At 46.2% G+C, this 27079-nt stretch overlaps 1 long non-coding RNA gene across 4 annotated transcripts in view; it reads left to right on the top strand.

The window, feature by feature from the left end:
• LOC134522265 (uncharacterized) overlaps nt 1–27079 on the top strand; it is a 302419-nt gene that overhangs the window by 269178 nt on the left and 6162 nt on the right. For 2 of the 4 annotated variants that reach the window (XR_010073012.1, XR_010073014.1), the window contains 3 exons: nt 21711–21793; nt 23100–23176; nt 23297–23481. This is a non-coding gene — a long non-coding RNA (uncharacterized LOC134522265). The remainder of the gene's footprint in view (nt 1–21710; nt 21794–23099; nt 23177–23296; nt 23482–27079) is intronic. The other 2 variants (XR_010073011.1, XR_010073013.1) reach the window with 1 other exon arrangement.

The following is a 27079-nucleotide window of genomic DNA, read 5'->3' as shown; positions in this document are numbered from 1 at the left end:
CAGCCCTCCCAGCATCTCCGGGGCCTCCTCTGGCCCCGCTCCAACAGCTCCGTGTCCTTCTGCTGTTGGTGCCCCAGCGCTGGAGGCAGCACTGCAGGGGGGTCTCCCCGAGCGGAGCAGAGGGGCAGAATCCCCCCCTGGCCCTGCTGCCCACGCTGCTGGGGATGAGCCCAGGCTGCGGGGGGTTCTGGGCAGTGAGGCTTGAGATTGTTTGTCTGCATTGCAAACCTTCACATTGGGCTTTTGAAAAATGTTTCATTTAACTAGATGCTTGACCCTCTGTGTGGATAATGTGTCTCCAAAATGTAAGGGAGGAAAGGAGGAGGTAAGGAAGAAGAAAGGTACTGTCTTTGCTCCTATTATCTTCAAAGAGTTGAACATTTCTGCAGGGCTGCTAGATAAGCTGCGAAGCAGAGATCTCCCGTCCTCCGCCCTGTCTGGTGGAGGGGCGGATTTCACTTTCTAACCATTTGCTGCAGCTTGTTTTACCAGGCCTCAGCTGCAAATAAACCAGATTACCCAGCTGGGCTGGCCTCAGCTGAGAGTGTTACCACTTCCAAACACTGAAATCAAGCTTTTTTACTTCATGTTCAAGTACTGAATAAGGCTGAAACCAGTAATAGGGGAGAATGGTAAAGCGGCCAGACATCCAAAAGCGCTCCAAGCTACGTGGCATAAGTGGTATCTCTTACTATGGCAATTTCCCCTTTTTGGGCAGTTTTGGGTGGAAGTGCCCTGTTTGCTTTTGCTGCGAACAAAACAATGACTGCTGCAGGCGTGAGCACTGCGAGTTCTGAGAGGAAGCAGGGAGCAGTTGTGCCGCTCTCAGTGTGGGCGCTGGGATCAGAAATGAGGAAAGCAGTGACTAGAGAGGGAGGCTGCAAGGACATAATTTGACCCAAAAGCAGTTTGGGTGTTGGTTTGGAAACAGTGCGCTAGTCATCCTAGCAGGCCTTGCCATTCCCTTCCTACAGCGAGGGCTTCACAGGCTCTGCAAAACCCAGCCATTTATTGAATCACTCAGATAAGGACTTGTGGGAGTTTATATTTCAGGCAGCCAAGTTTGAAGCTCCTGGCCCTGGCCTTGAAGAGGAAAATGAAGCTGGTTCTAAACACGAAGGGTGGTTCTCACATGGGTTTTTCTGTCGCCACCATGTGAGACTAGCCTGTGCGTGCAACAGGCACTGAGCCACAGCCACCAAGCGCATCCAGACTGCCAGCTGGACTTCAACCAGACATCCAAAGGTGAAATCTTATCTCCATGCCTGAGAGAAAACAGGAGGAGATGCAGATGGTCCCAATAAACCATTGCAGGAAACAAAGTACACTTGATAAGGAGCAAGGGAAAAGGAGGATGAGAATTCCTAATGTCAGTGATTCTGTTAAAGACTTTGACCATGCCTTATGGGAAACTGCAAAGTTAAAATATAAATAAACTGACTTTAAAACCTCAATATTGCAACAGTAGCGGGTGAGTTGAATTTAAATTACCTTCTGTAATTCTTGGAATGTCTAATGCTCTAAGAAAGTGTTATGTTTTTCTTACCTCTTACATAACTTTTTTTTGGTCAAATTTCTGAAGCAGTGTATTGATATTTTTTTTTTAAGGCAGAGATTATCAAGCCTGTTATCAGCTGTTTACAGTTAAGATGCAAGGAAGGGAACTAACAATTCAAGGGTAGGGGATTCTTCTCAGTGTCTTGCCCAAGGATCCTAACCCTTTTCTCAAAAGTCCCTGAGTATCAAAGAAAGATATGGATGGGAGCATCCTATTAGTGACTGTCCTTTTATTTTATGTATCTGCTGAGTGCAGTGCAGAGAGGGAATAATTTCCCAGCTCCAAATTACTGTAGGTCTTGTCCACAAATAGGTCCCGAGTGTGGCAGACTACATTGTGCGTTTGCTCTCCGCATTCTGAAAGACGCGTTGGCTTGAGAAAAAGGCAGTTTTGTATATGCTCATAAGCAGTGACAATCAGACAGCCACACACATAAGGTCTAATTTGAAGGTTTACTTTTGTCTTCACCATTGGCATAAGAATGAGTATTACATCAGCAAGAGCACAGTCCAGCCTCCTCAACGGCTCAGCATTTTGGGATAAGCCCATGCGGACCTGCAATATTCTGTCTGATTGAGGAGAATTAATTTAATAATACTATTATGCCTCTACTGAACATAAAGTCATGCTGTAAACCCTGGTGGGTTTTTTCCCCCTTCTGAAATGGTATATGAGACAAGGAAATCTACGGGACACTCAGACTGACTGCTGATTCATTTCTGATTCATAAAAATAAACAGATAGCAAGACATATGTCTGAGCCAAACAGCATTTACTCTGTGGGAACATGTAAATGTAATAACACTCTTTAACAGGGTTAAACAATATTAGCCCTCTGATTTGTCATTATTAGTGTCACTAATTCTAGTTTCATGAACATCACTGAAAATATATGGCACGCAAAAAACAGCTACCATAATGTGAGCACATCCATCTGTCTTTCCAGAAGAAAAACAGGCTTGGCAGGGACTGCAGTTCTGCAACGATTTGAAACAACAACTTTTTATTCATTAAAGTGTGGTTATGGTCTGAAAATGGACTTGGGGGAGAGGAGGAGGGAGGGAAAAAATGATCTCTCATTACAGACAGCACTTAGCCATTCCAGTTTGTCTTCCATTGGCAATCTGCACTGACAGATACAATGGCTTATTACTGCCCCCATTGAAGCCAACGGAAAAATTCCCTGTTGAATTCAGTGGGAGAAAGACCAGACCCCAAATCTGGACTGCTGTCAACAGTGGGGAGCCAATGTCAGTCCAAACAGAGCAAATTTGGTTTCTTTTCTGCCCCATGTGTCTTCAGCAAATTGCCAGCTAAGTGTTGAATCCAGACTCTTTATAGCTCTTGAGGAGAGTGGCTGGTCGGGCTTTGCCAAGCTTGTGGAGTTTGAGGCTTTGCGAACCTCGTGAAATATTTACTAGCTTTGCAGGACGTGATTGACTTCTGCAAGCCAGTTCTCTGACTTCGGGTCAGGGCTCACCTCTTTGCCAGGACGCTACCGTTTTGTCTCATGCCCGTGTCCACGGGCACGTGAAGGCAGTGGCGGAATGCGGCACCTGCACAGGGGTGCACTTCCCTGGAGCCACAGCCTGGACAGCCGCTCTTCTCCGGTGGGTGCCTGCCCTGCTCTCCCTCCCCTCCCCGCCTGCTGCGCAGACTTTGTGCCGTGCCCATCAGTCTCACTCTGTACAAAGCCTGACGCAGTGGGGCCCCCCTCCGAGCTGCGAGGGGCTAATACCAATAAATAACAGCACCCCGAGCGGAAGAAACGCCTCCGCTGCAAACGGAGGGCCAGGCTGTGATGAAGCACTGAGCTGGAAAGACAGACTGAGCCGTCTTTGCCCCTGCACGTGCCAGAGGCCAGGGATGACCGCAGCCTGTGCGGGAGCTGGAGGGGACACGGATACCTTCTGAGGCCGCTCCCCTCCAAGTGACAGCTCTGCCCCAGTGGCCAGCCTTTCCCAGCTTTTTCCCAGACCCTGCCAGGACACGGGGGGACGGTGGGCACAGACAGTGGGTGTCACGAGCAGTGGGAGACGGCGCCAGAAGAGGTTTTTGGAGGTGCGTGGCCTCTGCCTCATGAACCTGTTCTAAAAGCCCGGTGCAGAGGCGGTACTAGAACTGCCTTACCCAGCCTGGTCCAGGATTTCCCTGCTCCTGTATGTAGTTGGAAAGATGTTTTCCTAATGCCAGATCTCAGTTGTCTTTGCTGTAAAATAAGGTGATTTCTTAAGGAACAAGAAGAGCAGTTGATCATTATCCTCTTTATAACAAACTTCTGCATATTGCAAGACTTTTATCATATCTTTCCTCATTCTTTTCTTTTCTAGACTAAACAAACCCAATTCCTGCAGCCTTTTCTTACAGGTCATGTTTTCCAAATCTTTTATCATTCCTGTTTGCTCTTCTGTGGCCTCTCACAAATCAATCTGTGTCTTTCTCAAATGATGGTGCCCAAAACTGGACATCCCGCTCGTATTTTGCTGCTTTGGATGTAGGAGGACAGTGAGGCAAACAGAATTAGCATGAGATGAGGAGCTGATTTTTAATCCCCTCCATTATCCCTCAGCTGGATAGCACTGCTGCAGGGTTGTAGGAGCCGAAGTGGGAGATCACTGAAGCACTGAACATCAAATTATATCAATTCCTAGTTATGACCAACTCTTAAATTATAAATAACCCTGAGGTTATTACTTTGCTCAGATAAATATTCACCTGTCCGTTCACCTCTGATGGGGTTTCAGGGACAGCATGAAAAGTTTGCCTCGCTTCAGCTTGACTCCTGCCAGCACCCCTGCCCCTCTGCCGCGGAGCGGATCACGACAGATATCGCTGTGCCGACTGCGGGAACAGGGGGAGGACACTGTTGTCATGTCCATGTTCTATCTGTCATCTACTGGTAGCTATTTATACTGCGTTTATCGCTGTGGTGGGGATGAGCAAAGGGTAATGGTAACACATTAGAGAGCCTTTGAAGCAGAGAGCTGAAAAAAGAAAGATACTGTTGGTTTTTTAATGTGCTAGACTGAGCCTGGGAGGGAGTAGCTACCTGTCACCACGCAGGGACGGCTCTGCAGGCACGGCATCTCCACAGACCCACAGCCTTCCAGTGGCGCTCAGAATCCCTGAAAAAACACAGTCTGCGTAGGAAAAATGCAAATCCCTTCAGGACTGAGCTCCAGGGCTTTAATAGCAGCATGTTGTTCTTTATGTGTTTTCAATATTTAAAGCCTGTTTTTCGGGACAGTGTTTCTTATGATATTTCCACCCAAAATTTTTCTTCTTCTGTGCCTCTTCATGCCAGTAAAGATGTGGGTTTGTGCACTGCCCTCCTACAGTTGTGAAATCTCTGTGTGTCCATTGAGTTGGAGAGAGTGATAGAAAATTAAATGAGTTTTATTATCTATTGTAGCAGTGCTAGTGAAAAGGTGGGAGCTGTATCTGTTTGGGCTGTGTAGCACAGGTACAGCCAGAAAGCAAGACATGGCAGCACCTGGATTATTCATTTTGATTTTTTCTTAATACTGTTTTTCCTCTCAATTGATTTGTAAGGAGCCATCATTGCCTTTTATTGTTATAAACTAAGCTGTGCAGGAGGTTTCAAATGAAACCATTTAATTTCCTAATCCTCCACTTCCTTCATGAAAAAAACATTCCCCAAACACTATGCATTCAGTGCCCCAGGTGATGGGAAATCAAGGACCATTTTTAAATAGATTAATTTCTCCAGACGGTCCTGCCATTGACAAATACAGTTAATAATACTACACAATTTTAGCGAACACAGAGAAATGTTATATCTACTCGTTCACCTGCAGAATAACTTAGCACTGCAAGTCAGCATTTAAAGTGGATTGTCTGTAATTGGGCTGCTATAAAACATAAGTATACTGGTCACAGACAATAAAAACCACGAAAACCCATATCTTTGCAGTGTGTTTGAGCACAGGCAGTTACACATTACTGTAACAGTCTTTCACAGAAGAAGAATAACATGAATGTGTGTATATAACTGTATATACACACAGGCATACACACACTACGCAGAATTGATCTATCAGTCGTATTAGTTATGTATCGCCTCCAGGGAAAACAGAACTTGGGTTTGGGGAAAATTTAAAGGAATTATTTTTAACTGAAAATGATTACATCTATGTCTGTGATCCCGAAAGACACTGGGGTTTCTCTGTCTTCCTCATCATGTTCCCTGGAGCCTATATAGGAGAATGAACAAAGCAGAAATGCAGAGATCTATGGCTGCTCTGGAGACAGCCAGCCTCGTTTATGGCATGGGGGAGCAGAACCAACACTACGCTTTCCTTTGGCAGTCCGAAGCACCTTCATAGAGACAGATACGCTATTGCTCTGCCAATGCAGAGGACATCCTTTGAGGGCTCTGGAGGCTTTGGTGTCACTCTGGACGCTGTTGCCAGCAGGTTGCAGCCCCAGAGAATTGTTCTGCCACAAGAACAGAGCTGCTTATTCCCTCTGGAACAGAATATCGAGGGGTGGGGAGTCCCAAATGGCCGGGGCGTCCGGACTCTCGGGTTGTATGGCCAACTGCACAGCCCCTCCGAAGTGCTCCAGTCTCTCAGTCCTCTCCTTTGCCACACAGGGATGGTGACCGGCCACTCAGGGGGGTACAGAAGAAAAGGGCCGTATCGGTTGGGTTGGCGTGTCATGGCATGGTCCGGCACAGAAGGTGCCCACGGGACACCTTCCTTCAGGCCGGTCTGGCTGCAGCTTATCTGCAGCGCTCGCGTCTGTCAGCTGCACGTTTAATGGCACTGCTCTCTGGGAAGGTGAAATATATGGTTGGGCAATCAAAGAAAAGCTGGAAAGAAAGATTTCTAATTTTCCCATTAAGCCTGTCATTCATATCATTAATATAGATGTGATTCAGGAGGGCAACAACTTTTTCTTTTTTTTTTCATTCTTTTTTTGCTAAAAGCTTTATGTATGCACCCACAGTCTGACAACCAAATAGGTCTGCCTTTCTTTTTTCCCCTCCAATATGTGGATTGCTTCTAATTCTGTCAGTCAAATGGAGCAGCAGTTTCGGGAGGGGAGTGATTAAGGCTCCCTCAGAATAAAGGACTGCGTGCTGCGCCCCTGCTGTTCATCAGAGCTGGAGATGGAAGAGCGATTCCAGGCTCCTGAATAACGTGATTTTTTCAAACATACAAAACACACCTTTGACATACTGTACAAACAAAGCTCAAAGTCTCCAAGTGCCAGGCTTAATTTCTTTTTATTTCTTCGTGCTTTATTTTCAATTTTCAGCATGTGCGCCAGGATGCCACTCAGCCCAGGCGCTCGCTCGGTGCTCGACTGCAGACTGGCTCAGCAAAGCTCTTGGTAGTTTCTTCATGTTGGTCTGTGCTTAACTTGACTTAAGCTTGTGCTTAAAGCAAAGCCTTTTATTATATAATTTGTTAAAAGAAACTTCCTAATTAGAACTGAATGCATGGGGGGGGGGCAAAAAGTGCAGAGCAGGTGATACTACAGTGTTTCCCAAACCAGCGTCAGTTTACCAAACTATTTGTGTAAGGAAAACACAAAAATATAAAAAAGCTGAAATGTTTTTGAACATGTTTATAAGCAAAACATTTCCATTTATTGCAAACTGGCATTTTGCAATTTCTTCCAGCAGTATTCAGAAATCTTTAAAAAACACTTACAATGTAAAAAAAAACCTAACCTTTTATTTATAGTCAAACAATATATTTTGTTTGACTTCAGATAACGTCTCTTTCCTTTTTGAGGAAGATTTTTGACAAACATTCAAGTTCCTCTGAAACAGAAATACCGAGTTCTTTTTAGACTAATACTTATCAGCACTTATTCTTATTGATTCTTGACTACCAGACAAGACTCTGTTCCTTTAGTTAAGTTGTTCTCTTAGAAAACAACATGAAAGCACCGTTGGACATAGTAAAGCAGGAAGGGTGTCTGTGCACTGTCCCCCGGCCCCTCAGCGTGGCTGGCCCGGGTTGTGGCAAGGGCTGGAGGAGCGGCAACACAGGCTGGGGGGCAGTGGGCGAACCCAGAGCCCAGGAGAGGCCTCGCCTTCTGATCGGGCTGGGAACCCGGCAGCTTCCCAGCTCCACCCCCAGCAAGCGAGCGTTTTCCAAAGAAACGTTTTCCAAAGAAAAGGGAGAAGAGGGGAAGCACAAGAACAAACACACAAAAATACAGAGTTCTCCCTATACATTAGAATTAAAGTGGGAACATGGACTGACTTTTTTGTTTGCAATCCAGTCAAAGATAAGCCCCATCTGTGTCTTTAGACGCATTCAGGGAACCAAGGCGGTACCTGTCCGGGCAGCGGGGCAGAGGAGCAGAGGCTTCAGTGGCTGTTCCGCAGGTGGGAAACCAAATGGCTGTGACTTATCGGGGGGGTCAGGGAGTTTATTACAGGGCTGGTGACTGATACACAGTCCCCCAAACAGCAGTCCAGCACCACTGTCACAGTACTATCTTCTCCATGCAGTTAGGATAAAAAATATAGATGACTAGAAATTGTACTCCTACATACAAGTGTATCAAGCGGATGGTGGAGGTTCTCAGAGATGGAGCATTTGTTGAAATGCAAGATATTACTTCCTGATTCCCCACTATGTTTTATGGTGTGGTAAATTTATAATGGAGATAATATTCAATGCCCACACTTAACTGAATTCAAATCCAGGAGAACGTATCCAGGGCAGGTTTTCTTCTCGTCTCTTTTAATGGCTGCAAACATCCTGCACATGTGAGTGACTGTAACAGCACGTCCGCTGTGTTTGCTAAGGTACAATGGAGTGAACACTTTGGTACAACATGGTAAATGTTTCATGAAAAGAGTATCAAATGGACTGTCTAAAACCCTCAGAGACGGTCTGCTCTGCACTCAAATGCAGGACATTATTTCATGATTCCCTGTGATCCCTTTGGCATTGTAATTTTAAACTGTGCAAAGAGAATTGGATGAGGGCGGATTACAACTTCTAGTCCCTATAAAGAACCTGTAATTATTTGTTAAACTGTTTTGTTTAGTCTCCCCTTCTGCTCTCTCCAGACTGGGCTATGCAGTATTTTCCAGTTTAACTCCCTGTCTGTATTACTACTTTATAAGAACTATGTGTACCTCCTCTTATTTTCTCACAGGGTTAGAGATAAGATTTCTCCTTCAGATCCCAGGCGATAACCTGAGCGCGGCTGCAGGCAGAGGATAACTGCCTGTGGGATGCCAGCACCGTCCCACACTGTGCTGATGGGACGTGTTTTGGCCTGACAGCAGACGTTTCTGTATGAGCATTTTACATGTTTCCAGATGTCTTCTCGTACTTTTTTTCTTTTGCTCTTGTTTCCCCTTAGTCATGATAGGATGTGTTTTGCTTCAAGATAGAATTTCCCCTAAATTGCAAGAAAGTGTCTGCCTCTCTGGACATCCTTCCTTTCTCAGAAAAAGCGTCCCCTCCTTCATCTGGAGACGTGCCTGTGCCTGTGTCTATATGTATGTATCTATTGATACATATATTCTTTCTTGCCCTGTTCCACTGTGGTTTAAAATAGCAACACTTTCCCAGTCTCTTCTCTCCCACCAGAGACAGGTAGGGTTATTTTGAAAGGTGTGAGGGTTGTTTGTTTTAATTTTTCTTTAAGTCACCAAAATGGTGTTAAATATAATTTTCATTAAATGCTCCAAACCCACTGCATTTGCCTGGGTGTATTGTTTTTCAGGCTCTCTCCCACCTCTAATCAGCTATGATTCGGCACAGTTGGCAGTCTCTGCTCAGCAAGCAGACTGTCTGAATCACAACTCAGCCCTAGAAAGGATGGTCTTTCTAGGTCAGGGCTAAATATACTGAGTATGGGGGTGAGGATGTAAAAGTTCTCGTTCCAGCTGCTATCCTGCACTGAGTCTGCAGGGATGAAACTCTCCGCCTTGCCGGCATGTTGGGAAACTTCATTCACTGCGCTCTGCAAGGGGAAGAGGGAAAGTCCTACAGTAATCCTACCCCAGCAGCAGGGAGGTCCCCTGGCATTCAGAGGCGGTTCAGAGCAGCCTCACCGTGGCTGCAAGCGGGATGGAGACAAGGGGCATCCAAGTAGCCACCGGTCACCTCGGCATGAACCAGGCTTTTGTCTAAACTTAATGTCACTCTTTCCTAGGACTCCCAGCTGTGGTGGTAGGATCACGAGGTCTGGCCTAGCCCAGCTGGGTGCCCTGCGAATGCACTGCCCTGCGAGATGCTGTCTGTTCTCCAGTAGTTGCCCATCCTCAGGCAGCGAGGGATAGCTACCAGATCTTTTCCTGATCTTAGGGATACTTCCAGGCTGGCTGGCTAGCAAGGAGAGCAAGCTCAGGAAACCTTGCTGAGCTATGGCTGTACTGCGAAGGGCAGGGTACAGATGACATTAAGCCGTGTCTGGATGAGGATGGCCCAGCTAGTTCATGAAGCACCAAGGTTGGCAGTGTAGGGAGAGCCAAGTGCTTCCTCCAGGGCTGACATTTGTGTGATGCCTTCTGCAGCACGTCAGCTATGGAAAGAGAGCACTCACAGCATCTCCCTCCAGCCCGGTCCAGCTTGTCCTCCAGCCCGTGGCTGAGACTTGGCAATCTGGCTGGAAAAATTAGAGCACAAGTCCATGTACAGTTTAAAGTCAGTAACGAAGCAAACTCCCTTTTCCAGGAGTGGGACTACATTTCCACTGGCCCCTTCCTATTAATTCTGTAATACCATCTTTCATTTTTATGTAATGCACTAGCCTCCTGCAAGAGTTTTCTTTCCTTTTAGAAGATGAAGCTTCAAGATCGTTACAGTTGCTAGAGGCAACTATTCTGCAAAATCTTTTTATAAAATGTATTTATATAATTAAAAATCTTTTAACAGCACCATGCCTGTAGGATCAAATATCTCATTTATACGTGCAGGGCTGGGGCAAGTGTTTGCTTCTTCTGTAGAACCACAGATAAACAGGGACTGGAGGGGCATAAAATGGGTGCTCCAACTCAGCTAATCCTAATGCACCTTTTCCAATAAAAAGTGGGATCTAAGATCTCTCTGGTTTATTATTGGAAGAAAAGTAATGGGGGTGGGGGAGGAGTAAGCTTATAATGGAGTCAATTCAATGTAGTTGGCAACAAGAGTAGAACAGCCTTACATCAGTGACATTTTCCAGTGAAACAAACCTGTTGTACAGAGAACAATTTTTAATTAACTCTGTATCTCGTGTGTCGAGGAACGTGAGCAAACTTCTTTATGACTTTACTTTTGGCTGCAAAGTATATCCCAGTTTTTCTTCTCCAAGAATAGCTTCATGAGGTGAGTGGCAGGGAAGAGAGGGTTTCTAAATATGCCTGTGGAACTCGGTACAAAGCAACTTTGCAAGCACTTTATTGATTTTTTATCTGCTTCTTTTACATGGTGTAGAGCACGGTGTATTAAACATTAAATGGTACTGGGAGAATCTTTAAGAAGACAAGGCTTGGTTGAAGTTAGTATGGAGTTTGGAGAAACCAAATACTTGATGCTCAGCCTTGACAAGAAAGAGCCCAGGTGGCCAAGGTGGCCCCGTCAGCGTGGCAGCACCACTGACCTGGCATCTCTCCTGGCTCAAGGAATGGCCCAGGGGCTGCCGGTGGCCCAGGGGGGACCTCCTCCTGCTCTCGCCATCCCCACTGCGGGCATCCTGCTGTAACGAAGGGTGAAAAGCCTTTTTTTTCCTGTGTGTTTGCCTCTTCTTGAGTGGGGAGTGCCAGGCAAAATGTGGGGGACAAAGCTCAAACAGGGAACCCTTGAACCCTTGAAAGTTCAGGGGTGACATCAGGAAGGAACTGTAAGTGTCAGTGCCATGGCAAGGTTTCCGCCGCCATGTGAGAGCCACCCTGAAGCACAGTTTAATGTCTGGAGATTCTTCTCCAGAAACCGAAGCTATTGAATCACAAAATTAAACACCTTCTCTGTATTTTTTTAACCTATCCTAGCAAAATAACTTCTGCTCTTAATTAACTTACCCAATCAACACCAGAAACCAATCATTGTTAGCTATCAGTGTGTCTGGTTTGGCTGCGTTTCTTCATGTTGCTGAAGATGTGCACAGAGCTTTGCAAGCAAAACCAAGGCAGACACTTGGACTAGCTACAATCTGAACTAGTGTACAGACACAAAAAACCATAGAGAATGAGTTTAAAAAAGCCCATGAGCATCTCTTTGGCTTTGCACATCTTTTGACATTCCAGGAACATTGTTCAAAATATAGATTGCACTTACAGCCACAAAAGGAGGCTGATGATTTCCAGTCAAGCTGAAAAAATGAGTATTTCATGGGGAGTTGAAAAGGAATTAAAAAGAACTGTTTATAAACCAGTTGGTTTCGCTTCTGGTGCCGAGGCTCTCCAGCGCTCAGGTATTCGCCTCAGTGGGGTTCCCTGCTTGGCCCGTACCCCCCCAGTGCTACTCCCGCTAACGTGCGTAGGTTAGAGCTGCGTTGCAGACATAGTAATGGCATGTTGAAAAGCACAGATCATAGGGGAGCTGAATTTGTATACTTTAGCACAAATTAGATTGCATTTCTATAATCCTAATAAACATAAAGATGGATCCAGAGGGATTGTTACAAACCAAACCAGAATAATAAACTCATCCAGAATTTACCTAATGGACAAAAGGAGAGATGGTTCTCAAATAATGGGCACATCGAATGAACCAAAAAAGCATCTCGGTAAGAGGAAATATGATCCAGTTCTGGGATGCTGGGGCCTGCAGTGGAACGTGGAGGAACTTTGCAAATTGTAGCTGTGTTGGAGAGAGATGCTGATGAGTGGGTAGCAGACTCTCGCTCTTAAATACAAGAGTCAAGGAAGTACTTTATGTATGGATGAATAATTGCTTTTATGAGGCCAAGTCCTTCATCGGAGCTAATGGACAATTTGTCATTGACTTCAATGGGATCGGCACTAACCCGTAACAAGAAAATAGTAATGGTCTTGTCAGCGACATAAAGCCAAAAAAAACCCCAAACAACCAAAAAAACAAAAAAGAGCCAGTATTCACAGCAGCCAAGAGCCTTCTGCATGGATCTAGGAACACTGTACTTGGTGAATCATTTCTCTGTTAGATAGAGCATTTGTTCTGTTCCTGATTTATCTCCAAGCAAATTTAGACTACTCAAAATCGATTTGCTCGTTCTAAATTTTTTCAGTGCCTATGGGCAAACTCCTGGCTTCTGCTGTTTCCTACTGTTGTTTCTGCTGAGCAATTGGTTGCCTCGCTCACGTGCTTCTGCTCTTGCTCCCTGCCTGCGTGATGCGACGTTATAAATAGAGGGCTGGTAAAAATCCCAGCTATCCACATTTCACAGAGACAGGCTGGCATGGCTCAGAAGTGTTCTGTTACACTACCTGTTACATGGTAAGCCCCAAAATTCGGAGATTGTTTTTTAGAGTAATTTCAGAGCACCTGTTCTTAAAATGAACTGGGTGCCCATGTTGACAAGCGAAAAAGCAAAGCAAAGCAAAGCACATAAGGCAGTAGCTGGGAAGACCTTAAAAGGGTTTCCCTAGGGGAGCCATTGAATCAGGAACCTGCGTATCTCCATTAATGAAAATGATTTTGCTGATACAGGTTTTTCACAATAATTTGTTTGGGTTGGATTGGTATTTAGGAGGGAGAGACCTAAAGAACATTACTGGAAATGATGCTGGGGAGCCTGCTGAGTCTCAAGGCAATACCAGCCCAGTGTCAGTACATTTTATGGACACTGCTATAGCTCCTCTAGTTATTTTCTGGGTGGGATTTAAGCAGTAGCCTGGAGGGGATTTTACAGACCTCATTGCAGGGGGGGTGGACTAGGTGACCTCTAAAGGTGCCTTCCAACCCAAACTATTGTATGACTCTATGATCTATGTCCCATTGCAGGAGCAGATCCAACTGTTAGGAACCAGTGTAAGAAGCAAGCTCTGTTCAGCTGCACAGTCTGCAGGCGTAGCCCAGGCTCAGTTTAGGTCTGTTACCTACAAGTAAGGTGCCATTTCGAACTCATACAAGTAACATAGGGGTTTGTCAGACCAAGCAGCCCATCTGATGTTGGGTTTAGCAGTGAGCCATCGTGCCTTTATTGGGATCCTTTGTTCTTGCAGTACCTTATACCAAAGACATTTTTTGGAAATGCTAAGAATTTGCATGATATTAAAATGCATGTTCCGTTGGGCTTTCCAGTTAATTCTTTCTTTCTTTCTTTTTCTTTTTTTTTAAACAAATAGTTTTACCATTGTTCAATTTTTTCTTTTATTTAAGCAAAATTTTCAGCCATTCAGTGCCTCTGTCGAGATTTTTTTCTTTCCTTACTTTATGGCAGATGAAAGTTAAGAGGTCCAATTACTAACATTTTATGATAGCACAGAATATTATTAAAGCACTTAAGAGGTTATTAACACCTTTTATGTACCTCATTATTTAAAAGCCTGCCATATTTAATCATTTTAGCACCATTAAATTGGCATTAACAACAACCCTATGACTTACACTCTGAAATGTCACCATTTGACAACACTAATGCAATAAAACATCTCACAGAAACCTGGAGGCACCAGGTGAACTATACTACTTACAAAAATTGGTCTTTTCCATGGCTTTCAACCCCAGAGAGCTGCAAGGAGTGCCAGGGGCGTCCCCACCTCGCCGTACAGGCAGTGCCTGCCGCTGGAGAGCCCGTGGGAGCCAGTACAACGCTTCTGGCAGGAAAGCTGGGCTTGGTGTAGGGACACCTGCAGCGGTGAGGAACACACGGTGCTGACGGGGATCTCCGAGCGCAGAGAAGCAGGAGTTAATTCAGCCCTCTGTGGTGCCCGAGCACAGGTCTCAGGTCTCGCCAGTGCAGCGAGTCCTGGGCACCCTTTTGTCTCCCCGTGAGTGCTGCAGCACCTTTGCTGTCTCCCAGTGTCCATGACAAGTCACGGGCGCAGACTTTGAGGGCCCTTAACCCAGTGACTGTCACACTCCTACCTGTACCTGATGATGGATGAGTAACTTCGACAGATATACAAGGGAACAGTAGAAAAGCCCTTCATTCCCTGTCCTGCTGGGACCCTCTCTTTATGGGAGCAGTTACACATGTGCTGCTCCCTCTGGTAAAGCTGTACAATTCCTTATCCCGTGACCCTCCTCTTGGGTCCCTTTCCTTGCTCTTTTTTCTCACTCCCTTTGCTGCGGGGGGCTGAGGCTGACGTACAATCTGGTGGTTAGCACTCACACACTCAGTATCAGCCTCTATCCGTTGATTATCAAGGACAAAGAACAACAGCCACGAGTGGCTAAGTGGAACATCATGTTAATCAAGTCAGAAATATTATTTTTACAACCTCCTGATTATTTCTAACAACCTGCTAAAAGCTAGTGGAACTGGGTGGGTCGGAAAAGCTCTGGCGACTTTGGGACTTTTCCAGCCCCTGGAAAGCTGAAACTCCAGGGGCAAGATTCAATTCATATGGGACTTTTCCACAGGAAAATATGGGATGAATTGTGTTTTCTCTTTAAGGCTTACAAACAAATCCCTTTCCCATAATCATTATTTTCATAGATGAGCGTTACTAATATATTTTTGCATTTTAAAGCACATCCTTGAATTTAGTCTGGCAACAGTTATACAGCTGAACACGGAATCAGGGAAATGTATTCCACGACTTATCTGCCCCGACTTCACTAGTCCTCCCTTTCTTTGTGATTGTCTAACAGAAAAAAATGGAAAGGGTCACAAAAGCCTGAAGTTTGGAGCCATAAAAGGCCTCCTGAGTTGTTTTTCAGATGCTGGCACTCAGACAAGTGGCTGTGTCAAAAACCCCAACAGGTCCATGTACAAAACATACCAGTCCCGTCTGCTGGAAGGATGCCACCACCACTATCAGTAAATTAGTTCAGCCATTTGGGGAGAGTAAATGTCAGTATTTGTAACTCAGAATGGTCAGGGCATTATGCTGTTAATGAGGCTGCCTGCCCACGGCCAAATTCCCCCGTGTATGCAATCCACGGGCGCTTCCCTGTTTCCATTGCCCTTGGAGGGATGTATTAATATTCCAGGCCAGCCATGCTTGGGTTTGGTTTGCTGTTTGTATTACATCTATATCTGTAGCAGTTAAATGCTAGTAGGTCTTCAGGTCTGTTAAACAAATTACGGAAGCCTTTAAACATCCTGTGCTGGGCTCTAACCCCACAGCCAACTCGCCGATCCTCAGGTGCGAGCGGAAAGAAAAGAACAGGGCTTCCTGCCAATCCCCCTCTCCAGTGAAGCCAACTCCCTCGTTATCTGGAAAGGCGGGGGGGGGGGGGGGTGGTTAATTAGCATGTATTAGTGTAGGGTTTAACAGCAGTGCTCTGGCCCTGAGGAGCATAACGCTATGTCTTGCTTTCTCCTGCAGGTCTAGTTCCTATCTCCCCAGGTGCCTCCAATCTCTCTGGAGTTCCCTGCCCCTCCTTCCTGCAGCTCCCTCACCTTTTATAAGGCATTTGTTCATTTTTTCTCTTTTGGTTGCTGTAGAACCCTTCACTGGAAGATTTCTGATAATAAATGGGCTGAAGCAAGAGAGGGAGATGTTTTATTTTTCAAAACAGCTTAGAAGTGAGTGCAAATTTTACTTGGATTTGAGCTCTTAACTCATTTGCCCATTCTGAGAAATGTCCCCTTGCTGGCCCTTTGCGCAGCTGAGGGGTTTCTCAAGCCTACTGCAGCGCTGGGTCTGCCGTGACCTTCTTCCCCTGCGCTGTTGCGATGTGGGAGCTGGGACGCGTCCTTGGGACTGCGTCCGCAAGGTGTGCACCCCCTGTGCCCACCCCAGGGCCGGGGGGAGGAAGGCCATAGCTGCCTGCGCATCTCGTCCCTCCCCCTGCTTGTGCCAGCTGAGGTAGACGGAGCGAGGACGGTCTCTGCGGGGTCAGCAGCGGCCCCCGCTTGCCGGCGTGGGTGGTGTGGCTGCGATGCTCCTCAGTGGCTGCAGCGGCAAAGTGAGTGATCAAAGTGGGCAAGGACGGGGCCCCAGGGGGAGGGAGCCTAGAGGTGAGGAGCTGCTGTATGTTTATATGTATTATGCTATATAATACTATTCTTAAAATGGCAAAACACAGATCCTGTCTATTTGAGAAAGTTTTATCTGTTATATCAATACAGTTGCAGCAACATGTAACTGTGCGTATTCAGTGCTGTAGAATAGCTCCCATGTGGCTCTTCCTGCTAAGCCTTCATTATCAAGAGGCGTAACTTTTATTTTCTGTATGGGCAGATAGCTTATATATGCTAACTGTTTTCCTGTAAAATCTGTAGCGGTGAGACTCAGTACCTAAAGGCAGTGTGGCTAGGTGAGACTATCCATGGGCCACTCAGCATTGCGCAAGTGAAATGGTTTAGTCCCTGTGGTTATTTCAGAGTGACTATTGCTCTTTACCTGCCGAGTTAACTTTAAAACCTGTCTCAGCACTTGTTCTGCGTGTGCAAATGCACTTCACTGGGACGTTCATCCCAGCCCAAGTAGCCAAGCCAGCAGAAGTTTCTCGTTTAGCCTGTCCTTTATCAGTCAAGGGGACTGTCTCCTCGGCAAGCAGAGCTAGGCAATTTGGCTGTGTTTGCACAGTATCCACCCGGGCTGGTGCAGACCCAGGATCATTTATCATCTGGGTGTATGATGGATGAGGTGATATGAATTGATGGCTTTGGTCCATGACTGTTGGAACCAACTGATCTCCTTATTGGCAGCCTCAGCAGAAAGTCTGGGAGAGACTCTTGGTGCCCAGTGGCACCTTTCCCTCTGTGCGGGGAGGTGAGGGTCTCTGAGCAATCAGCACAGGGACCCCTGAGATTTTACTGCCTCTGCTTTGTGGAGCTCTTTTCCACCCTGCCAGGGCTCAGTGGACACTCTAGATTTCCTGCTGCGAGGCCCAGAAGCCACCTCCCCAGTGACTTATTGCCCAGGACCCCCAGGCAGGTGATGCAGATCCCACGGATTTCCACCCTGAGATTTGCATGTCTGCTGAGCGGCCGGTTTGAAGCACCGAGGTATTTGCATTTGTGAGTGCATCTCTTTTTCTGCCCTAGATCCCACAGCGAGCTCCGCTCAGAGCTGTGGTGTTGCACGGGCTGGCTTGCTTGTGCAGCTCACCGGGTGCTTGCTGCAGAGTCGGCATTTCAAGTTAGTTAGCCCTGGCTTTTAAGGTCTGTTCCAACCCATTTAACTCCTGTGCTTTTGGTGGAAAAAAACAAACAAAAAACCAACACAAAACCAAGATGGGAAATATAAAAGCTTACATCAGCTCCTGTAACTCACACAGTAAAGGGGAAAGCTACAACAAATTTACAGTCAGAAAAAGAAGAGCTGTGCTTTATGTAAGCTCTCAGTTTGTTCAGAGACAGTTTATTATCAAAGGGTAATTTTAGGTGGCAGTTATTGCTGGAGTATTTTGTACTGGTTTTTTAATTACTACTTTTTTGTTATACAGCATGATTCTTGAGCAGATACTCAAACAAGCAAGATTGGCTCATCATTCCTCTTTAATTCCACATCATGTCACTTTGGAAGGGAAATGGCTTGGTAAAAGCCAGAGAGTTCAGATATGATGCTGGCAGATCGTTATGAAATATTCACAAGACATTTAGTTTAACTTGGTGCTAATTGAACACTGACAGCACAAGTTACTCCTGCCTGCAGCAATAGTCTGTCACATTTAGGGAAGTGGCGTTCCTTCCCCTTTGATGCTGTGCTAGCGAGGAGCTGAGGGAGCACAGTTCACAACAGGCAACACCTGGGCGAGCAGCGCTGGAGATGGACCTGATCCTGCGCCCACCGTGCCAGAATCCTCCAGAGCTGGTGAAAGTTTATTTGCATGGGGGCTGTAATGAGACTTTAGCACTCTCTATGAAATACCGTGTTATGTGAGGTGAATTTAAATTGATACAGGTATTTTGGGGGATATCTTCCTTAGTGAAGACACTTGAAAGCAAGGCTGTTTGCAGATTAGCTGTTGTCACTTTCCTGAAGCCTGCCCCAAAAGCCTGCCTTGCCCTGAGATAAGAGGGTTTCCAGGGCAGTTACTGATGTAACAGTGTGTTCCTTTATGGAGACTCGGACTTGTTTACTTCTCTTTCATTTTTATTTCTGTAGCTCAACATACTGTTTGCTGATATTGGTGAATTTGTTTCTTATTTGTCAGTCGAGCTTCCCTGTGGACATTTAATAACAGGCATTTTCCTACCATTTAGTTGTCTCCTATTCCAGAGCCAAACAGAGTAGTAATGCCATCATTTTAGCCATCAGACATGATGTGTGGTCTAAATAGCTTGGATCAAAACTCAGTACCCAGCTCTGCCTGAAACCCTCTTCGCGTCTGTGATTGAGATGCAGTCATCTGCCTCGGGTGCCTCAGTTTCCCTGCTATGGAGAAAGGCCAAGTTGTTAATCAAGGACTTTTCCCATCTTCCCATGGGGACGGGCATTTGCTCCAGGCTTGTCCTGTGCAGTTGGCAGGGGGATGTGCGGAGGGAGCGTGCAGGGACGGCTGCCTCAGTAGGTGCATGCCAGCCACGCTTTGTCACTCTCGGCATAGCGGAAGGACTAAGAGACTTTACTTGTAGCAACACAGTAAGAAAAGTGACCCAAACATTTTTCATCCACTGGGGGAAGTCTGCCCAGTTTGCCTATTCCAGGCGTTAAACTGGAGATGGAATCACACATGAGAAGGTGTTAACGTAACTGAATATTGAGGTGACAGTGACTTAGATTACAGGAGTTCATCGAGCAAATGGTGTGGTGCCACTGGGCTCTGACAAGAGCACTTGCTGGCTGTAGAAAGGCAGCCAGTGGTGCAACCACCAGAACTGACTAAAGTAGCAGTGGCACAGCTAGCAGTTACCATTTAAGAGCTCCAGCAGCTCAAAGGAGTGAAGACCCATTGCTCCATGCTTGTATGAGTGTAGAAAAAACAGGCATCCCCTTCCCTGTAATCTTTATGGGAAGCTGTGGAAGATTAGGAAAACTGAGTAATATTGCATGGGCCATAGTCACAGCACACACCAGTGCTGAGGCTTTGTTTTTCCATTTTATACAGAAATCATTGAAAGAGGGGAGTGTTAAGAAAGGGTTTAAAGGAGGCAGCTGTTACTTTTTCAAAGCTTGGGGTAGGGTGGAGGGTGAAGGAAAGTTTCTGAGTTGGGCAGATGGGATGCGGCAGCAGCTGAGGACTTATCTTTGGGGTGATCCCATTTCACTTGGCTCCAGCACCAGGACTGGCAGTGGAGGCGAGTGAAATGGGGTTCACCCCAAAGGAGCTTCTGTCCGAATTGGGGAGCGCCCACCTGGGATTGCAGAGAAGAGTGACCAGGTAAATGCAAGCAGCTGAGAAAAAGATCTGTTCAGTAGTGCTCTGCTGGGCCATGAGGGGGCAAAGGAACAGCTCTCAAAGTAAGAGATACAGATATTTCAATATGAAAAAAGAAAAGGGTGATTTTAACTACATTAACATCTTGGATGCTCTGGAGAATGAATCTGAGGTGCCCAAGCAGAATCTAGATGTAAGGGCTGAGCTGAAAGCCCTAGAAACTGAGTATTTCTGTCCTAGAATTTTATATGGAGTGGCTAATAGCTGTAGATACCAATCTGCTGTAAAAACACACCTTGCCTTCAACAGAGACATGATCTTGGACATATTTTCAAAAGCTAAGGATGCAATACCAGACTAAAAGAGCTACCAGGCTTTCTTTTGGTGAATCTCCCACTCTTGGATCGCTGAATATCACTCTCCCAGTAATACTGTCCTTGGGGGGGTCGAGTAAACTTCCAGACCCCTGTGTCTGTATGAAACATCCTCACCAGAAGTGGAGGGAGGGACATGAAGTGTCCCATACTCAGCAGAACCCCGCTCCAACTGGCTTCCATAAGCATCACTCGTCAGGAGGGAAAATAAATGAGGCTTTCAAAATTGTTCTACTTGATTCATTTCATTCTGGGCTAGAGCAAGACAAATAGACGGTGGGAGGACTTCACTGATAAAGTTTCTTGTTTTGTTTTTTTCCAAAGCAGAGAATACCAGAAGATAACGCAACAGCAAATTACTGCATATTTTAAACACTTGTAGCTAAACATTCCCTTTTGGGGCTGCGCCAGGTATCTCGCAGTGCCAGTGAAAATGGGATACAGATGTTCGCTTGTTTGGATGGAGACACTGCAATAATTCATGCCTGCTACAAATGATAGGATGCCTCCTGCTCACAAAAGAATACCCTCATCTTTTTGTCAGTAATAAGAAAATATCTTCCCTGTTCCTATACTAAGGAAAATAAGGCCTGTGAAAACTGTGAACTGGGGAGGCATGGGTTTTTTTCAGTTTCCAAAATGTAACTTCTGTTGTAGCGGCGCAGCCTGGGCTGCTAAAAGTGCTGCCACCATGATGCCAGCCCAAGGGGAGCTCCCAGGGGAGCGAGTTGGTGTGTGGGACAGGTACACGGCGCGTTAAATACCTGCTGCTAAACGTGTATGAACAGAGGACTTGAGCTCGCGGAACAGTGGAGGTTCGGGATGTTGCGTCTGAGACTTTTTTTACAACTTTACCTTTGAGTACTTGCTTATTTTTGTAAGATGAACTTAGGTGTTTTTAAAATGTTACCTCTGATTTTGAGCTTGCTTATGGTGAAAATAGTCTCATTGAAGTCCATGGTAACAGTGTTCAGGAATGTCATCTGTCGTTTTAATGGACATTATGGAAATGGGAGCTGTACACCCTGAAACCCATAGGGATGGGACAGGGGCAAAGAAGAGCTGGGCCCCTCACGCTGCAACGTAACAGCAGGGCTGACGCTCCACTCGCCTCCTGCTGTTTCGTGTTGCAGACAACTGCAAAACTGGCATCTGCCAAAAGAATTTGTTAGCATACCCGAATACTCGCACCGCTGGTTTCCCCATTGTGCTCCTGTCAGGAGAGGTAGGGACAGGTTCACGCCTGCTGCCTGGCTTCAGGTGGAAGGAATGCGTGTGCAAATGGGGCAGGTAGAAATTGCGCTCTTTAAATTAGACTCCACTGCTTGAAATCTGAGCTCTCGGCTTTCCCTGCCCGCTGTCCTATTTTTCGCTTTCTTCTTGCAGTGCTGATATTAAAATGAAGGTTTTTTTTTTTTTTTTTTTTTTTTTTAGTTCATTTTCATGATGGAGCTGTAACTGAATCCAAAATCACACTTCTGGGAATCCAGCACCAATGTTGTATGAAGGTTTTAAAGGTGTGCACAGTCTTTTCTCTCGCTCCCCTGAATTTTACTTTCTCAGTAATTTTTATGAAGTGGGTTTGGGCTTGACACAACTGGCACAGTTTGGGATGTAATGACTTATTCTTCTGTTTTATTTGGGAGATGTTTAACCATTTGCTCACCTTTCTCAAGATGTAAGTTGACTTTTAACTGAAAAATCTCATTTTGAAACAAAAAGCCCTGAAAATCTTTTAATTCAGTAGCACTTAAATGCAGTGCTTTATTTCCCTAATTTTTTTCAACTGTTTTTCTTGGCTTACTCACTAGATTTTTTTTTTTTCCAATTTAATGAAAAATGTTGGCATTCTGAAATGGCAACTTTTGCAGGACTAAGTGTTAACTGAATGTTTTGCCCTCGTACTGTTTACTACACTGAATTTTTCACATCACAGCAGACCATGGGCAACCTTAGCTAGCCCTGTATATTAGGGTAGTGATTTTTCAGTCCTTGTCAATATACAGACCATTCAAAACTTTTCAGAGGAAATGTGGGTGCCTGGATAGCAAATTTCAGGCTTCTAACAGTCAAATACCTTTTCTTATGTCTCTGTGGACTCCCTGAAGTCCCCAGGCCCCCAGAAGTTCACGGAACAAGCTAGAAACTACTTCAGGTTCGCTCCCGCTTGCTCACATAATGTAGTGGTTTAGCAAATATGCGCTGCCCCGCTGGTGTTTCTTCAGTGGAGGTAGTCTCAGCCAGAAATAAAGGCAGGGTCTATTTTTTTCTTCTGTAAGTATGTTCAAAACATGAATTTCCATGAGTTTCCAACATAAGACCTATATCTGTATGGTAAGTAGAGTCACTTTCACTTGCAAATGAGGTTGGATCTGCTAAAAAATCTGCTAATTTGCAATAAAAATAGCATCCATCTTTGCTCTGCAAATATAGCCTATTTGAAAACTGTCCCATTTTCAGAACTGTAGCAGCTTGTAGGATGGGAGAAAGGGGAAGAAGGAAATACCTTGCATTTGAAGTCATTTCATATTTCTCCAGGACTATTTCACACACCTTTAGTCATTATGTTGCATTTTTGTGTTGTCACATTAATTTTCACAGCAACAGACTGATAGAAGCAGTGTGACTGTGCTGCAGAAGCAAGGGAAGCTGCATTGATTGGGAGGGAGAAGGATTTGTTCAGACATAAATATCTCCTGCCATATTGAGGGGAGTTTAAAAAAAAAAAAAAAAGGCCAGCCAAGAAATTGCTTTTTTGTAGGAACGTTCTGTTTCTTTTATCTTTTTTCTTTTTTTTTTTTTTCTTTTTCATGTGTGCTTCAGTGTGAGAGACCCAGAATGAGGGGGAACCGAGTGGCTATTTAATGAGTCTGGGATGCTGAATTCGGATGCGCTTTCAGGTGGGTGAAACGGCAAGGAATGGAAGGCAAGGAAGGTGCACTTGTATGCAGAAGTTGGGATTAAAGAAGGAGGCCCGGTCATGTAAGGTCTTGTTGGGGAAACTGCTGACTTTCTTGCAGGTTAAATGCTTGAAGGAATTGCAGAGTCGGGCTCCAAGAAAATAAGGGCATACATCAAAAAATCAGCACCTCAGCACACGAACAGGTGGAAATACCAGGTGCAGAGAGGAAAGCCAGTGCAATGCCTTCTATCCCAATCTTCCTGCACCCAGTGAAGGACACAGGGACTGCATAGAGAAGAGCAGGTATTGTTGTACCTATAGGGCAATGCCTGCCTGGCCACTGCTTTTGTTCCTGATGTATTGGGTTGCTGTATGTATGTCTCTAGGGCTCCAGACTTTCCAAAACCTTCCACAAGGGGAGGATGAGATGGATTTCTTGCTATGTAGTTTCCCGTCTCACCTGTTGGTGATGTTTCCCATGAGGAACTTGGTGCTCTGGGGACGGGGAAATGTGTGGCATCAATCTAGGATTTCAGGGTAGCACAGAAAATGTCAGTAGTATCTTCGAAGGTCACATTTGTAGGACTCAGACCTTTCCTGTTCTAGTGCCCAGATCTGCCTGGCTTGGCAATGCCGCTTCTGGCTTGCTGTGGCCAGTGTGATGACACTCAATGCTGGACACATTCCCTGTGCTCCCGCGGCTTTTCCTTTAAGGGAGGGGCTGAGAGATGCCTCAGCGTCGGAGCTGATGATTTGAGTTCTCTGTTGGCACTCATCACTCCTCAAGTATTTTGGGGTAGAGCTTGTGGACTGGTGCAAGAAAATAAGTCCGCCATTAAAGAGGTGTGAGGAAAAGTCCCAGTATCAGAGCAGAGGTTTTGCCAATAAGGATGGGGGGTTGCAGCTCTGAATGCCTTATTCTTCCCCCTTCTCCTGTGCTAAGGCCAGCTGCGGTGGGTGACACCGTGCCTCACACAGCATCTGAGTCTTGAACTGAGCTTTCTACTTGGTATGTCCAAGTTCCTGACGCCAAAAACATTGGGTGGAAACTTGTTTATGTCCGGATGGCTTGCAGCAGGCAAAGCTCTTAAGAGAAGAACAGCTAATTGCATATTCATAATGGCACATCCAGTACTTGAGAGGCGGCCTTAATTTCTACTGTGGTGGATCTGGAAATTTACCTCTGGCCATGCTCAGCAGCATCTATCCCCAGTCTCTGAAGAGCATGGATCAAGAGGAGCTTTTTGGCCCTTTTCCTCTGAGAAAGAACCACTAATTTCTTCCATTTGAGCACATTATTATTTTTTTAACAGCAGTGTAGATACAGCTCCATATACCAGTTGGAAGAAACGTGATGTGTGTCATGAATACTAATATGCATTTGACAGTATCCTATAAATTCAACACATTTTGAAGAGCGTTAACAAGAGTTGTAGGAACCATACTTAAATTCTTCCCCTATTTTTTTTTTTTTCAATTAAAAGAAAAGGAAGCTAGTGAGAGTCTGTATTTGTATCCAAAACAAATATGGCTTGGGTCACGGCAAGACTTCTGCATGCCGTGCTAGACCTGGGTCTACGGCAAATTCATTGATTTTTGTCTCCATGAATCACCCTAAAGCTATAGGCAACAAAAGCTGAAGCTATGTAGATGTGATTTCTAGTTCATTTGTTGTTCATTAGAAAGATTTTCTCCCTTTTATTTGCAGCACCCCTGCTGCTGCTTGTTCATTAGGAGAATGGAATGTATTCCAAATATTTCCTAGCTCTGGCAGGGCAGATGGTGGAAAGTAATTTTCCAAACTCTTCTGGAAAAGGGGGAGGGGGGAAACCCACTCAAATAACCCCAAGCCACCCCCTGCACACCGGAAGAATCCAGTATTTCTGAGTGCAGACGTGCTGTGCACTTTCTGTCTCTTTGGTTGTACAGTGCTGTGCGTCGGAGCGGTGGGAAGTGTATGAATGGGAATGCATCACAGTACATGTGGGATGTTAGCAAGGCTGGGGTGTTTTTTCACAGGAAACTGCATTCGCAAAGAGCACATGGCAACATGCCGTACCCTAAAAGATGTGTGTGAAGGAGCGAGATCAATTTCCCTGAATCTTCTGGGTAACCCAATGCCTAAGGTAACCCCGAGGAGGGAAGACAGAGCCTGGGCCATGCTGCAGTTTCACCATCCGGCCCTGCACAGAGGCGTGAGGCAAACTGGAAGCTCCTCAGACATGCCGTCCCCATCCCCTGCCCGTCACCAGCGTGGGCAGAAGGATGTCCAAGTGCACAGACAATGGCGGAGGAAGCAGCTCTGGCTGCATTTCCCTTCTGCTCCCTGGGGAGCCGGGAGAGCACGCAAGCCAGGGCCAGATTTAGCTCTTGGATCCACATGAAACACCTCTGTGCCGGCTGCTCCCTTTCTTCGTGCTCAGCCTCTCGTCACGGGAGTGGAAGTCGCGCACACACACAAGGGGAACAGAAGAGCCGAGTCAATATTCAGCAGGCAGAGCCAGGAACACAATGCAGGGGAACAAAGAGCGGGGGCTGCATTGACTGCCTTCCCGGTGGCATTCACCCCTCCTGCCTGGAGCTGGTTCCCTCTTTTCATGAGCCTCTTGACCCGCAGATCCCTCTCATCGGCAGACAGACCCCGAAGCCCCGCGGCTGGGTCCTTATGCCTCTTCAGATCAAACCACCAAAACGCTTTGGACACAGAGCCTGAACTGCATGTTTGCATCGAGGCTTTAAGCTCCTTTGCGCTGGCACCCGGGGCTCTCGTTTGTTTTGCAGCTCCTGAGGACAGCAATGGTGCTCTCTAAGTCAATACAAACAAACCCAGGAAGGCCTGAGGCAGCACGGCGGAGCTGACTGAGCGCTGCCGGCCCCGGACTGTGCCGGGCTCCAGCCCTGGAAGATGCCTCTGGTGCCAATTTCAGCTGTCAGCTCAGGCCAGCGCCCCCAAAATCTCACACGCAGAAACCTGGCAGAACAAGGAACTTCCTCAAAAGCAGGGCATCAGCTGCCTCGTCTGTACCACTGAGACACCCAGCTTCGGAGGGAGGCACTTTGGCTGTAAAACCCCATCCGATTTTCAAAGCCTGCCATTAGTGATGGGTTGCCAAACCCCCTCTTCCTGCAGGCCCTCCAGCGTCACAGAGTGCGTGGGGCATGTGGAGGGGTTGGGGCCTCTCCCTTGATCCGTTCCCACAGCTGGGCCTTCGGTGCAGGTATGTGAATCAGCGGTTGAAGGCTGGGAGCGGGGTGTCCCTGCCAAGCAGGAGGCAGGAGCCCCCTCAGCCTGCGTCCAGCTTTGGGCCAGCTCTGTCCCGTGGCTCCCGGCCTTTCTGTGGGCTCGTGAAGCATTAGTGCGGTCGGGATGTGCAGTTGCGCAACGGCTCTGCGGAAGCAGCATTGTGAAACGGATGCTTTCTGTAGCTGCCGTGACCTTAAAACCCATTGCTTGGTCACCCAGCGGAAAAAATCAGGAGAATTCCTTCCGAAGAGCTGGTGCTGTGTCACCGGCCGTGTTGCTGCCACTGGGAGCTGGCTTTTCTTCTTTGTCGAGCCGGAGCTGCCGCCAGCCGGGACCGTCTCACCACACCAAGTCAGCTGAGATTCAGGAATTTGTCTAAGCTACATGTAATACCTAAATACACATTTTTCACAGCCTGACAAGAGTATTAAACTCCTCTCCGTCAGCTATGGCCGGCAGCCTTCAGAGATGAGCAGTGGCTATAATTGATTCATCAAGACTCCTGTTAATTTGTTTTTGCTCAATTGTAGCCATGTATTTGAGTCCCAGTTATTATGCTCTGGAGTCAAGCTTCCTTTAGGTAATTTACAATGTAGCCTACGTATGTGTAAAAAAATTTATCGCAATCGTGTTTTTAATTACAGTGCATACGATAAT

Source organism: Chroicocephalus ridibundus, chromosome 12, assembly GCF_963924245.1.
Source record: "Chroicocephalus ridibundus chromosome 12, bChrRid1.1, whole genome shotgun sequence".
Taxonomy (NCBI): Eukaryota; Metazoa; Chordata; class Aves; order Charadriiformes; family Laridae; genus Chroicocephalus; species Chroicocephalus ridibundus.
The sequence above is the reverse complement of the archived record's forward strand: the minus strand, read 5'-3'. Positions and strand labels throughout refer to the sequence as shown.